This window comes from Schistocerca serialis, chromosome 11 (assembly GCF_023864345.2).
Source record: "Schistocerca serialis cubense isolate TAMUIC-IGC-003099 chromosome 11, iqSchSeri2.2, whole genome shotgun sequence".
In the NCBI taxonomy this organism is placed as follows: domain Eukaryota; kingdom Metazoa; phylum Arthropoda; class Insecta; order Orthoptera; family Acrididae; genus Schistocerca; species Schistocerca serialis.
Window position 1 is genome coordinate 100,853,478 of NC_064648.1, and position 13,921 is coordinate 100,867,398.

General features: G+C 41.5%; 1 protein-coding gene across 1 annotated transcript in view; it reads left to right on the top strand.

The window, feature by feature from the left end:
• The first annotated feature begins 202 nt into the window (after positions 1-202).
• Positions 203-13,921, top strand: part of LOC126426488 (plasma membrane calcium-transporting ATPase 3-like) — a 595,967-nt gene continuing 582,248 nt past the window's right edge. The window contains exon 1 of the mRNA XM_050088398.1: positions 203-409. The gene's annotated coding sequence lies outside the window, so the exon portion shown is untranslated. The remainder of the gene's footprint in view (positions 410-13,921) is intronic.

Consider the following 13,921-nt stretch of genomic DNA (forward strand, 5'->3'; position numbering starts at 1 on the left):
TCATAAATAATTCTAAAAATTACTATGTTGATTTTATTTTATGAAATGAGATTTTTGCTGTAAAGAGCAGGGTTCTTAAAATTATCACCACCTCTTTGTCAAAAAGAAATATAGAATTACGTTTAATTTCAGAGTATTATTTTCTTTGGGTTCCAAAGACAAAAGGAAGCTAATGACTAAGGATCGAACAGTTGGTCTTCAGCTTTTGAAATGATGAGGTTTTATGTTGTGCAAGTACTTTCCTAGAAACTAAGTAAACATGAATAATAATGTACTTCGAAGATGCTCATTGTACGTATTGTAAATGCATTGTCTTCGGTAAAGAAGTCAAGGGGTAAATTTTCGAAGCGCATTCAAGATTTCTGAGAAAAGTTCGCTAATGCATTACGAAGACTGAATATGGCGGATAGTAAGTGAGAATACATGCGTTGAACCGTAGATAACTTAATTTGCTGACCTAGTACTTGCTGATGAATCGGTAGCTATAATTTGCTGCTTCTTTCAAAGAATGTCGGGGCTTTATCGTTGTATGTAGATTATCTTACGTTTCTGGGCAAAAGCAACACGATAACGAAAGCCGTTGGCACTTTCAAATTTTATTGTACGGTGTGATTGCATTAGACAGAGAGTCCAGCATTTGCTCTTATTTTTTATTTCAAAGTTGGCATTTTTTATAAATGTGCCATGTCATTACTGCTCGTAAGCAAGCCTATTACCACAGTCTGTTAGACTGTGCTATTACGTTGTATCCAATTCTTTCAGTGTAGCAGCAAGACAAGTTTTTCCGTATACATTTAAAGCGGTTGGCAAGCCTGTCAAGAGACCAATCTTTTTCTCCCCAATGGAATGCCTTTTTCACAATGCGTTCACACCATTTTATTAAGATGATTTGTGTCTTTGTTGTTACAGTCATTTCTTTCATTGATTAAACGTTACGTAGTGGATCTCGGCGCATTTTTCGTATTTCGTACATGATAGATTAATCCAAATACTAGTCGGAAACTTGCCCATTACTTTTATACCCTACGTATTCATAATTTATATTGTAGTTGTAGTTTTTAGGATAAGCGCGATAAACGTCAAAGGTATGTTTACATAGGACACGAACGTAAACTGTACGCATCGCCGTGGGTCAATCTGTAACCACGGCCATTATTTGGCGTTCAAATTCGGTGGATTCTTAAAATCACAACTAGATTATCTCCATTCAACCTGACGTAGACGTTGGGCTACGCTCTATGTTACCACAGCAAAGATAAAGAGGGTTTCACTAGCCTTTCACTGTGGATTAATATTCATTTTCGTAAAGAAAATACTCATTTAATGAGTCGATAAATCGTGCATTAAAAGTTCAATGGTATTCAACTGAGATTAGCATAACTTGCAATATTATGAAGACTGATCTTATAGGTTATACTTGTATGGATAACATAATGAATATTGAGCTATAAACCGGTTTGTTGTTACATTTGAAACGGTTGCTATGGTTTGTGAAGATGGCTATTCTGTGATTAGAAGAAGAGAATGTTACCTAAGAGTCATTTCTATTGTAGAACAGACATGACATAAAATGGGTGTTGTGTGTGTACTTTGACATTTTCTGGAGGAAACATTTGTTGATCTGGCTACAGAACCTTCTATGCAGTTTGATATAAATGTCAGGTTTCTAATAGAGATAAATATGTGGTCTTTCATATTAATGGTATGGGATTTGTAAGGTGTGACAGTTGCCATGGAGTAACACATGAATAGTGATCAATTATAAGTACTCACTTATACCATGTAAACTACATTATTGTGCAGCTATACATAACCACATGCATATAACACTCAAACAATGTCGGCATAATGGTCGACTAATGGACAAATTCCTGTGAAATAATGAATGTAGAGCATCTGTACCCACAGCAGATGGAATAATCAAATTAATTGCAAATTCTTCGGTTATTGTGTAGTTTAGCTTGTGTTAATGTTATTCTTTTGTAGAAAACAAATAAAAAATGATTTAGAATGTCTTGTCAACCTGAACTTGGTGCTGTTTACAGCTGCCCTTATCTAACTTTTCCATTCCTTTGTTCTCCTTCCCGTCACAGGTGTATACCCTGCCATGCTCCTCTTACACATTATAGAGCTGATATCAGTTTAGGAGAATGTTAGCCTGGCTACCCTATTATTTTTGGTCAGAAATGCAGATTGAAAATGGATGAGAGACTAGAGTACTCATAATGAAAAGTTTGACACTGCGTAGTTAACATTTTTCAGTAGTAGGTGATGGCACTTGCTAACAAGCCTGTGTTCATAAGCATACAATTATATTTGATAAAAGAAAACGAGAAGAATTTATCAGGTTTTTTTTACTTATTTATTGCTGGTAGTACTATGTCATTCACTCCAATGTTGTTCTTTCTCCCCTGTGTTAGTGGTACTTCAAGATTTTGTCTTGTAAGAATATGCTTCAGTTTCTAAGATAGTTTTGCTTATTTATAAAAGTATTATGATCTTTCACAGTAAAAGTAATTTATTTAACAGCAAAGATCCATAACTATTTTGAAAGGTTATGGTACTTTGAAATCATTACATTTAGTTATTCTGATAACGTAAATGCTATCTTTATCTGTGTAGAATATGTTGTGTGATGTTGAATGGAAAGAGAGATATGTTCCCCTGCTAATGTTAACTTGTTTAAATTCTAACAGACATTATTCTTGAAACTTTTGTAGGTGTCAGGGCCACAATTTTTAAAGTATATCATAGAATCTGTTTGACCATGGGCTACTTAAGTATCAGTTGCGTAATTCCAGTGTAGTGTTCCAAAGTGTCTGAATGATTACACCTATAATTTACAAAAGAAAAAGGTTTGTGGATCTAACGAATAAGTATTTATTGTCTTTCAATATAGTATTATATCAGCCAATAACGTTTTTCCGCAATTGTGGGTACTGTATTGTGACTCCAGCCCTTCCTTCACTTGTGGTGGTTGTAGCATTCAATGTTGTATTGCAAATTAATGTTCTACAATATATTGCTTCTTCAGGTGTTGAACAGTTTTTTCCTATCTGATTTTTATTTATTTTTTGACCAGTTAACATAATATTAGGTCAATGTATTACTGTTTCATGTGGTGTATATAAACACTTGAAAATGATTTGAAATTATGAATCTGTTGTAGAATAATGTATCTATGGAATTTAACTGAGATAATGTTTCATAATGTTGCTCACTCTTAGGTAAGCCTAATTGTGTGACATGAAGTATTCTAATTGATCTTCATTAATCTTCTTGACGAAGGCTACTACATTTACATTTTGAAAGTTACAGAAACCACATTCTTTGTGATCTAATTGTAAGTTTGTGCAGGAAACTACATAACACTTCCTGTGGTATGATGTCGATCGAGGGGGACGGGTTGAGAGAGTAGAGGGCTGCGTTCATACAAGATTCTGCGGAGTTCTCTTATGTTACAAAACATATCTTTCAATTGTTCCTTAAGCTCAATAATTAAATGATCGTTACTATTGCCGAAGCCGGGGGTCGACAGAAGCGTCCGATCCCACGCGTCGGCTTTGACCCGTGACGTAAGGGTGTTGTCGTGTGTGACGTCATGACGGCGCGGTGTTTGGTTTGAGTGTGGCTGTCTCCAGTTCTGTTTTATCTTATTTTATTTACTTTTCTGACCTGTTCGTTCTATCTCGTGAGATTTTTTTTTTTTTAATTTAAAAACACTTATTACTAATTTTAATTATCTGTTTCCTCCAATTTCTGTTTTAGTTTATTATATTTATCTTTCTGATCTGTTCGTTCTATACCGTGAGATTTTTTTTTAAAAGAGACAAACACTAATCAGCTACTGAAGCATCTTTATCTTCTATGGGTTGCAGGGGTTACGACCCCTGGGGAGGTGGATGGGTATTCATGCATGGCTGTCTTCACTTACACGTTGTAGATAAGCAAGGTGTCTAAATTTGTTTATATTTAGTTTGCCCCCCACCCAAAACACCCCATTTCCCGCGCTTGTCCCGTTAGTGTCATTAGGCTTCTTGTGGAAAGTGTGTGTGTTTGTTTTTGTTTCCGCCATATTTGTGACGTCATGGGTCAAAGCAGACGGGCGGGATCGGACGCTTCCGTATTTCCGAAGCCTGTAACTACTAAACAGTTACAGAACGTTTGTGGGGTCATGTTGTCCATAGTAGCTTTAGAATTCTTGAGGGTATCTTGTTCTTTTGTTGGAACTACAAAAATGGTTTTTTTTAACCAGGCGCATTTCACTTTATTCCAGTAAAGCACCATTAGTTATCTGTAATTGTCATTCACATTTTGATTTGCTTTGTGATCAAAAAGCAGTTAATTAACAATATGTTGATTTCTATCTATGATGATTTTCGCTTGATTTCTCACTTACATCAGGAAATGCTGTCTGCTAGCACATTGTTGATGTTTTTGTTCTTTAGACACTGGTAGTTGTCGTCTAATTTTTAGTTGTTTTGCAGCACTATGCATTTCTTATGTTTTGCACAACACTGTTTTCTGTTTGTTTTAGTACTTATGAGTATGTGTTGTGGTTTGTGTTTTGTAGTGTTGCCAACATAACCTTGCCATGTTATTTTATTTGTGTAATTCTATCGAATTATGTTGCTGTGTATTTATGTACTGTGTAAGACTAGGTAAGGAATAGTGATGGAATGTTTTGTGGGAGGGAGAAACCATGAGTGGACATAAGTTTGTAGTAGTGTGAAGGAGTGTGAGTTGGAGGAGAAGGTGAGGAGCAAGAAGTGAAATGAAATTGATTGGAAAGGGGGGGGGGGGGGGTTGGGTGGGAAGGGGTGAGGGGTGAAAAAGGGCTCGTTTCTTTTTCATGTAATTTCTTCAGTTATTTTATGTAGAGCCTGATTTCCAATATTTAATTGGTTACGTAGCAACTGTTTTTGTGTTAATGATTTGTGTATGTGAAAATTTTCCAGGAACTGATTATTATGATATTCATATGTTTTTCAATATTCTTTGGTCTAGGGTGTTGTTGTTTTAGATGATCTGCATATGTTGAATGGTTTGTACCATATTTAAATGCTCTGATGTGTTCTTTACATCTTGTGTGGAATGTCCTGCCAGTCATTCCAATGTATACCTTTCCACAACCTTTGCAACTGTGTTGATAGATACCTGAGATATGTGCTTTTTAATTGAATTGTGTTTTTTGCAAGCAATGTTTATGCCTTCTTTTTTTGAATATAAAAGAACAAGACCCCCCCTGCAGGTCCGGGGGTTAGAATAGGCCCATGGTGTTCCTGCATGTCATAAGAGGCAGCTAAAAGGAGTCTCACACATTTCGGCTTTCGTGATGGTTCCCTGTAGAGTTTGACCTCCATTCTTCAAAATTTTCCCGAAGAGCGGGCCAATTGGGGAAGAGCGCCTTACATAGTGCATCATGCATTGAGATCTTTAGCCCCCTTTATCATTGTCGAATTTCAGTCCCGTTCATTCTCCATCTCTTGGGTGAGGACACCTTCCTGGATGCATTTTCCACAATGCCATATGCAGTGTCGCTTCTTGAGTTGACGGTGACTATGGAATTCTTTGCACCTGATATCCAGCATGGTTGCCAGTCTGCTGTGATGGGGTTGCCAGGTACCCTCTTGGTTGTAGCCCCCTGACCACACAGGGATCGCTCTGCTGATGCCTGCGCCGTTAACTCCCCATGTATGCCAAGGGGTAGTGCACATCCCCCTGGGGCATCAGGACTCCCAGCAGTAGCCATCCAGCCAGGTGGCCATTGCTGTGGCTGGGTGGCACCCGTGGGGAGGGCCCCTGGTCGGAGTGGGTGGTATCAGGGCAGATGACACGCAATGAAGCAGAGTCCATCACCTCTTGCTGGTGGTGAATCACCAGCAGTCTCTCTAAGTGTTCACGAGCTCAATTCAACACACAGAAATACAACCCCAAATCATTCCCCTCCCTGGCCACACCATGGGAGGAACGTCGGGCGAAGGATGGCAGTGGATCGTATTCGCCCTGGACCTTGTATGTTCGAGAGCTGATGGGGAATCTTTCATGGCGATGAAGCGTTAGTTTTTTGTTGAGCATTTGGAGGACAAGTTTAGGGAGGTGGAAGGATTGTCCAAAATGAGATCTGGGCCAGTCTTGATCAAAACAGCATCCTCTGCCAAGTCACAGGAGTTACTGGCTTGTGACAAGCTGGGGGATGTTTCTGTAACCATCACACCCCATAAGAGCTTAAATGTGGTCCAGGATATCATATTTCACAGGTACCTTCTTTTGCAGTCTGATGATGAGCTATCTGTCAATTTAGAGCGGCAGGGTGTAAATTTCGTCCAGTGTGTCCACTGGAGTACGAGGGATAATCAGGTTGCCACTGGTGCCTTCATCCTGGCCTTCAAGGATGATACATTGCCCGAGAAGGTCAAGGTGATAGTCTACCACTGTGATGTAAAGCCCTATCTCCCTCCCCCGATGCAGTGCTTTAAGTGCAGGAAGTTCAGCCATATGTCTCTTGCCAGACTGCAGGATTTTCCAGAAAGAAAGGCGAATGATGGAATACAAGACCCTGGACCGACTGACCTACACTGAGGCTAAGAGAAAATTTGAATACATGCATCCTGTATGTATGACATTGTCTTACGCCAGTGCTACGACCGCCAACCCCAGTAACATCTCTGAGCCAGAAGACTACACCTGCCCCTTTGGTAGTGGTGGCATTTCCCTCCTTATTGCTCCCTACTTCTGGAGCAACACCCCCCATTCGCCCCCCCCCCCCCCCCACCATCGGGGATGCCCATCCCCACTTCTAAGCCGGAGAAGCGTAAGTCCTCACCTTCACTGACTAGGAAGGGGTCCCTTGGATCACTCCCTTCCCAGGTTTCTTCTAGTGGGAAAGACAACACCCGCCATTGGCTGAAGAGCCCAAAAGCAGCTGGTCGTAGGGCTTCACGCTCATTCTTAGTCCCGGAGACTGAGCCAGTAAAGTCCTCCTAGCCAGGGAAACCCAAGGAGCAGCGAGAGAAGTACAAAAAGAAGAACCCTAAGACCAAGGAAATTGCGGTGGCACCCACACAACCGCTATCTACAAGCTCTGAGGATGGGGTGGAGATTCTGGTGTCCATTGAGGACCTAGTCTCGTCAGACCCTCAGACACATTGGATATAGACTGCTCAGGCAATAAGTCGGTGGCAGCAGGTGACTCGGAGGATTAAACTGCCTCATTGAATGAATGTTCCATGCCTTCAGTGTCTCACGCTGTCGTCATCCTCCAGTGGAATTGTGGCAGTTTTTTCCACCACTCGGCTGAGCTACGGCAACTGTTTAGCTTTACACCTCCTTTCTGCATTGCCTTCCAGGAAACTCGGATCCCAGCAATGCTGAACCCTGCCCTCCGCGGCTATAAGATATATTAGAGGAACCGTATCAACTGTAATAGTGTGTCAGGTGGAGTTCGCGTTTGTCATAAACTCAGTCTGTAGTGAAACTGTGCCCCTTCAAACTCCCCTTTGGAGCTGCGGCTGTCAGAACAAGGATGACACAGGAAATAACTGTCTGCAATGTATATCTTCGTCCAGATGGTGCAGTACACCTGAATGTATTAGCTGCTCTGATTGATCAACTCCCTAAACCTTTCCTACTTTTGGGAGATTTTAACACCCATAACCCCTTGTGAGGTGGCACGTGCTGACTGGCAGAGGCAGATGTGTTGAAACTTTACTGTCTCAGTTTAACCTCTGCCTCTTAAATACTGGGGACATTTCAATGTGGCTCATGGTAGTTACTCGGCCATTGGTTTATCGGTTTGCAGCCCAGGAGTTCTCCCATCTATCCACGAGAACACATGACGACCTGTGTGGTAGTGACCCCTTCCCCATCTTCTTGCCATTGCCCTAGCATCAAACCCATAGACGTCTGCCCAGATGGACTTTAAACAAGGCAGACTGGGAAACTTTCACCTGTGCTGTCACCGTTTAATCTCCCCCACACAATAATGTCGAAATGATGGTTGAGCAAATGACTACAACAATTGTTTCTGAGGCAGAAAATGCTATCCCTCGCTCTTTAGGGAGCCCAAGGTGCAAGGCAGGACTTTGGTGGTTGCCAGAGGTCGCTGAAGAAATTAGTGTCGGCGAGCTCTACAGCGGCACCCTTACCTGGAGCACCTAATAGCCTTTAAACAGCTCTGTGCCCGTGTTCACCAACTTATCAGACGACAGAAGCAGGAGTGTTGGTAGAGATACGTCTCGACCATTTGGTGCCGTTTGTCATCTTCCCAAGTCTGGGCAAAATCGAATGTCTTTTCGGGTACCAAACCCCAACAAGTGTTCCCAGTATTACCATAAATGTGTTATCTATTGACTCAAACGCAATTGCCGAGCACTTAGCTGAGCTCTTTGCTCGAGCCTTTGTGTCGGAGAATGTCCTCTTTCACTAAACGCCACAGTGAATCCTATAACGCCGCATTTACAGAGTGGGAGCTCCTCAGTGCCCTCGCATATTGCCCGGCACAGCTCCTGGGCCGGATTGGATCCACAGCCAGATGATTAAACATCTCTCATCTGATCACAAGCGACATCTCGTCGTCTTCAACCGGATCTGGTGAGATGGTGTCTTTCCATCGTAATGGCGGGAGAACACAATCATTCTGGTGCTCAAACCCAGTAAAAACTCGTTTGATGTGGATAGCTATCAGTCCATCAGCCTCACCAACATTCTTTGTAAGCTGCTGGAACATACGATATGTCAGCAGTTGGGTGGGGCCCAGGAGTCACGTGGCTTGCTGGCGCCATGTCAGAGCGGCTTCCGCCAGAGTCGCTCTACCGCTGATAATCTTGTGTCCATCGAGTCTGCCATGCAAACAGCCTTTTCCAGATGGCATCACCTGGCTGCCATCTTTTTTGACTTGTGTAAAGCATACAACTCGACCTGGCGACATCATATCCTTGTCACATACTATGAATGGGGTCTCCGGGGCCCACTCCAGATTTTTATCCAAAACTTCCTGCTGCTCCGTACTTTCCATGTCCAAGTTGGTGCCTCCCATAGTTCCATCCATATCCAGGAGAATGGAGTCCCGCAGGGCTCTGTATTGAGTGTGTGTGTGTGTGTGTGTCTTTTTAGTGGCCATTAACGGTCTAGCAGTAGCTGTCGGGCCCTCCAGCTCACCTTCTCTGTATGCAGACAACTTCTGCATTTCGTACTGCTGCTCCAGTACTGTTGTTGCTGAGTAGCGCCTCCAGGAAGCCATCCACAAGGCATAGTCATGGGCTGTAGCCCACGGCTTCCAGTTTTCAGCTGCAAAGTCGTATGTCATGCACTGACGCTCAATTGACTTGGCCCCCTTATCTTCGTCAGCTTCAGTCGAAGTGCTGGCAGCACCTCAGTGCCCTCTGTTGCCTGAGCAACACCAACTGGGGGTGCAGATCACTGTATGCTGCTGCAGCTCTATAGAGCCCTTGTCCAAACCTGAATTGACTTTGGGAGTGTGGTTTATGGTTCGGCAGCACCTTCAGTGTTGCATTTACTCGACCCTGATCACCACTGCAGGGTTCGACTAGCGACAGGAGCTTTAAGGATGAGTCCAGTGATAGCGTGCTGGTGGAGGGTGGGGTCCCTCCAGGGTGGCTGACTTTTCCTTTTTATTTTCATGGTCGGCCAGCCACTGTAATCTCCTTCCTTGTTTTACTCTCCTAACTGTTTCTTGCATCTCTGTTGTTCTCTTGTCGTCTTTTGTTCCTCTGAGTATTTGTTACCTTTCCTTCATTCTTGTGGTCTTTCCTTTCTTGCTGTCTTGTGTTGTACATCTCGTCTATTTTATTCTCACACTTGTGGCATTGTTTTATTAGGAACAAGGGACAGATGATCTTGTAGTTTGGTCCCTTCCCCCCTCTTTTAAACCAACCAACCAATCAAATTTCTAGACATATATCCCGAAGAAAAGACAATAACAAATGCACATTTGACATATATAGAAAACCCACAAGAAGTGACATTATCTTAAATGCAACCTCAAACCACCTGCAGAATCACACAGGCAGCAGTCAGATAAATGTCAAACAGACTTAACAGGATCTCCCTAAACACTTCTGATTACCAAAAAGAGCTAGCCATTATAAAACAAATATCATTAAAAAATGGACATAAGGAAACAACGGTAGACAAACTAAATCGAAAAATAAAGACAGCTAATGAAAAAGGTAACCAAACACCACCAATGCATACAACCTGCACTTCTACAAAAAAGGCATACAGCTACCTGCCACAACAAATTCACACACAAAGTAGGTGACACATTAAAAAAAGGCATAAACAATGCTTACAAAACAAACAATTCGGTACAAAAGCATATCTCTCTGGTATCTATCAACACAGTTACAAAGATTGTGAAAAGTTATACATTGGAATGATGGGAAGGACATTCCACACAAGATGTAAAGAACACATCAGAGCATTTAAATATGGAAGAAACCATTCAACACATGCAGATCATCTAAAAGAAGAACACTATAGACCAAGGAATATTGAAAAACATATGAATATCATAAGAATCAGTAAAGACACACCTCCACCCTTTCCTGGAAAATTTCCACATACACAAATCATTAACACAAAAACAGTTGCTCAATGACCAAATAAACATTGGAAACCACTCTCTACATAAAACAACTGAAGAAATTACATGAAAAAGAAAAGAGCCTTTTTCATCCCTCACCCCTTCCCTCCCACACACCCCTCCCAATCAATTTCATTTCACTTCTTGCTCCTCACTTTCTCCTCCAACTCACACTCCTTCACACTACTACAAACTTATGTCCATACACACACAATAATGCAAAAAAAAAAAAAAAAAAGATTGCAGGTAAAGGCAAACTAGTGGCAAGATTACATTGGCAGCACTACAAAACACAAACCACAACACATACTTCGAAGTATTAAACCAAACAGAAAACGATGTGCAAAAACGTGTGGTGCAAAAAACATAAGAAATACATAGTGCTGCAGAACAACTAAAAATTAGGCCACAACTCTCAGTGTCTAAAGAAGAAAAACATCAACAATGTGCTAGTAGATGGCATTTCACAATGTAAATGAGAAATAAAGCAAAAATCACTAAGTACAAACCAACATGTTGACAAACTGATTTTTGACCTCAAAGCAAATCAAAATGCGAAGTACAGACCATGGGTGATGTTTTACCTCAATAAAGTGAAACACATCTGGTAAAAATAAAAATACTCTCAACAAAGTTAAAGAATAGTTAAAGGGGCAAAAATAATTTGGTACTGCTTGGGATAGGAGGAACTAAAATAGCTGCAAACAAATGGTGAAATTCCAGAATTATTGTAAGTTTAATATTCTGTTCAACAGTATATCTTGACAAAAGTAGCAAAACACAACAAATGAACAAAGTTCCAACAGTGACGGATTAGTGCTGTTGTGTGTGGTGGTTGCAGATACACGATTAGTGCTGTGTGGACCCACACACCTTTTATGATTTAGTCTGTATTTGGCTGTATGTCTAATAGAGCTTTAAATGGTTGATGATGGTACAGAACTGACAGATGAGTACTGTTAGTCAACTTGGTAGCATGTTGACAAAGAAGAAGTTACAAAGATGCCATACCAAGTCTTGTCATTGCTTAGTTTGTGTGCACTTTGTGGAATGGAGTAAAGTGGTTGTGAGAGGCCACCAGTACTTACAGCAGACTGCAGACATTACGTGGCATCCAGGTACATGGTGACAAAAGTTTCTTAAAACACACCTAAGCTATGCAGTATAATTCCTTTAATACAAAATATCTAACAAAAGAACCGCTAGAGATAATAAAACAATAAAAACACACACACACACACACACACACACACACACACACACACACACACACACACACACACACACACACACACACATATAGTAGCAATTCTAGTCTGTAAGAAGGATGATCCCCAACAACCTTTTCAGCTTAATCTCTGAAGAGTTTCTCTTGATGCAACAGCATGTGATTTGTCGTTAATTTTCAACATATCCATGTAGCCATCATAATCATTCACAATTTATGGCCATAGTGATGATTGTCACTAGCATCTTGAAAAAACACTGTGGCTTCCTTGGTTGAGGAACTCCAGGAGATATTTCGCAGGAAGGTAAGAAAGTAGGTACATGGTCAAGACAAATGTCATCTATGTGGATATTTACAAAAATAACTATACAAATGTGTACTACCTGTACATGAAAGATTTTCTTAAAATAACAAATATATTTTTTGGACTTATCAGAGGGTGCAGATGAAAATGGATCCTGCATGTAACACATCGTTCTACATTCTTGATCGCCCCTCCCCCACACCTTTTCCATCAATACTCTCTTCACATCCATGTGTACTTATTTTCATCCCCACTCACTGTACATTGCACCACAACCACAAATGTATACGACAACCCCCATTCCTTTGTGCACCTTCTCTTTGCGAACATGTGCACCTCCTTGTGTAACCCTCCTTGTGTACCAAACTTTCCCTTCCACAGCCTCTGTCAGACTGAGACATACACAAGATGATCCATATGAACTGGGGTCATAATTTCCACCCAAAAGCTCTTAGAAACACAAAAGTCATTTTAATGATCCAAGTACCTCTGGGAGAATCAAAAATACTATCCTTTGTTGGCAAATTGATTGTTGTTCCTATGCATAAGGTCCTTTGTCCAATATAATGCGATGCTTGCTCAGCTTGTGTTAGTTCATTGGTACTCTCATTGGTCATGGTTTATAGAGGTGAGTCTGCACTTTGAGCTGCATGAATGTAATGAGTACATTAGTGATTCGTTCAGTCTTTAGCTGGCAGAAAAATGAAGTACACACTTTAAGGAAGCTGGAGACAGCTGAAGTACTAAACACTGACTGGTAAACATGGACCATCACGGAGTAGAGAGGTTATTGATAATGTTTGAAGACAATTGGAGAACTCCAAGGAAATTGTTACATTGATTGACCCAGGGGGGGGGGGGGGGGGGCAAGCATTTCATATGGCATATGTTAAAGCTGTGAAGAAATCAGCATTGTGACCATACAGTGTGTACATGATGCAATTATTACAAGAAGCAGGTCATGAGAAAAGAATGCATTACTATCAACAGCTTAAGGGATTTCTTATTCACTGTCCAGATATTCTCTCCATAACTTGGTTTACAGGTGAGGCACGGTTCCATCTGTCAGGTTACAGCAATACACTAAACAGCAGATACTGGGCTGGTGTAAACTTCAGTATCGTCCACGAACCACCACTGCATGATGACAAGGATGGAGTGTGGGTTTTGGTTTCCTGGATTCTAGGACCCATGTTCTTTGATACAACCATAGACACTACAGTTCATATGGTAATCTCTAATGCATTTGTAAAGCAGCTGGATGACATCTTAACTCACCAGAAGTTGAAACTTCCTGGCAGATTAAAACTGTGTGCCCGACCGAGACTCGAACTCGGGACCTTTGCCTTTCGCGGGCAAGTGCTCTACCATCTGAGCTACCGAAGCACGAGTCGTGCTTCGGTAGCTCAGATGGTAGAGCACTTGCCCGCGAAAGGCAAAGGTCCCGAGTTCGAGTCTCGGTCGGGCACACAGTTTTAATCTGCCAGGAAGTTTCATATCAGCGCACACTCTGCTGCAGAGTGAAAATCTCATTCTGGAATCACCAGAAGTTATTTCCAACAAGATGGAGCAATGTGTCACACATCTATTGCTTCTGTGCAGTTTGTACCCAGCATCTTTGGTGACTGAATAATTTCAAAAGATTTATACCCCCACCTCACCACGATAGTGTAACCTTAACCCCCCCCCCCCCCCCCCCCCCCCCCAAGTTTTATCTTGTGGGGATATCTTAATAGTAGAGTGTGCAAGAATAGACCATAGATGACTGAGGAACCAACATTGG